Raw genomic sequence first — 2,054 nt, forward strand, 5'->3', positions numbered from 1 at the left:
TAGTTTCTCTAACGCCGATCAGATCAAGCCACTGGTCCAACGTACACCGACAGGAAAATTGTCCACGGTTGCTTGCTTCGAAACTCTGGACATTATAATAAGGGATACATACTGAGTACTTACCGTCTTTCCGGGCGCTCACCCGCTGACCAAAAAGCCCGCATATATTATGCGCAACGCATATAAGATTTGTGCACATCAATAATTATCACAGTTGGCTCAACTGCAGTACATCGGGAATCGTGCAAGTGCGAGGCGGCGAGGTTACCTACGGGAAAGTAAAAAACCGAATTTCGTCTCCCTGCCCACTTTCCCACAGTCTCTCACACTATGACCATTGTCGGGTCGCCAAATTTATCCCCAATCTAACTGCGGTGCGGCAATGGATGCCGTGTGGAATAGTTTACTTATTTGAGTTCTCTTGACGAATTTTGATGACAGAGTCTGGTAAATGGCCTGTCATTTACTTATAAGGGCCATAACAGTTTGGCATAATATGCTACTTTCAACAGGAAAAGAAAACAAACAGCGGTTACAAACATTTTCATTTTATACTTGACGTTTCGTATGTTGCAGCATACATCATCAGAAGTGACGGTTAAAAACTGTTACACAGAATTTTAAAAAACTAGAGCGAGGAACTGGTGACTAGTTAAAAAGTGTGATAACAAAATCGTAACTTCCGGTAGTCGATTCTTCCGGAAGAAATTAATAAAGAAAAAGCTTCTCACTACCAATGTTTTCATTGAGAGAGGGTTTTAAGTCACTGATTAATAGCGTTTCTTTAATTTTACATTGCATGTCGGACTTCCCAGTTGCGAGGATTTCAAAATGGTCCCATTTGATGTTATGACCGGTAGAAATTGTATGGTCTGCAACAGCAGAGGCGTAGCCGACTTGTGTAAGAGCTTTGAAATGCTCGGACTTCCTGTCATGCAATCTTCTTTTTGTTTTGCCGATGTAGAAGGAATCACAGTCCCAACAACTGGCTTTGTATACTATTTTTGATCTTTGAGAACGACTGAAACGATCTTTGTAGGGAAAAAAAGACTTAATCCTGCAAGTGTTTTGAAAAATAACCCTAAGATTGACACAGCCATAAAACTTACTAATACAAGATTTAACACGTCGAGTAAGAGCTTCACTTTGAAAGCCCAAAAAAGGCAAGACAAGAATGATATCTTTCTTAGGAACAGTGGTGGCAGGTTCAGCAGACCTGTTTTTTTGTCTGTTCAAAACATCATTAATGTTGTAACAAAGGACGCCTCTTGGGTAACCATTTTGAAGGAGAGTGTTCTTGAGATCGAAGAGAGTCGACTGTAACAAGGAAGAACTCGAGCAGATGCGTAAGCAGCGATAGGTGAGGGTGCGGATTAAATTTATTTTATACTTTCTAGGAGTGAAAGAGTCCCACTTGGTGTAGAGGCCAGTGAAAGTTGTTTTGCGATGTACTGTTGTTGTGAAATGTTGAGATTGCGCTTAATGCGGACATCTAAAAATGGAATCTCCTGGTTTTCTTCAAATTCCATTGTAAATTGATGTTAGGATGTCTGGTGTTAAGAAAATGCAGAAAACTGGCCGCAGTGGCTTCACTGTCGAACAAAGAAATGTGTCATCCACATATCTAAACCAAATGGAGGGACGAGAATCTACATTAGCCAACCATTTCTGTTCAAAGTCACACATGAAAATGTTAGCTAATACTGGGCCTAGCGGAGACCCCATTGCAACGCCATCGATTTGGTCGTAATAATGACCATCAAATACAAAGTGGCTTTTCTTCGTTGCAAACTCGAGCAAGGTTTTGAGGACATGTCGCGGTAAGGCAGGAGGGTCAGGAAGAGAGTATAACTTGGAAAGACAAATTTCTATTGTCTCGTCGAGTGGAACGTTCGTGAATAAGGAACACACGTCAAAAGAGCACATTATTTCATTGTTGTGTTGATGAGTCTTCGCCCAATCCACAAAAGAGAAGGAGTCCTTGATAGTGAATTGGTTGGTGGAGATCGGTTTAAGGACATCAACAAGAAAAGAGGCAAGATTGTAGTTGTATG

Source organism: Montipora capricornis, chromosome 2 (genome assembly GCF_036669925.1).
Source record: "Montipora capricornis isolate CH-2021 chromosome 2, ASM3666992v2, whole genome shotgun sequence".
Lineage (NCBI taxonomy): Eukaryota > Metazoa > Cnidaria > Anthozoa > Scleractinia > Acroporidae > Montipora > Montipora capricornis.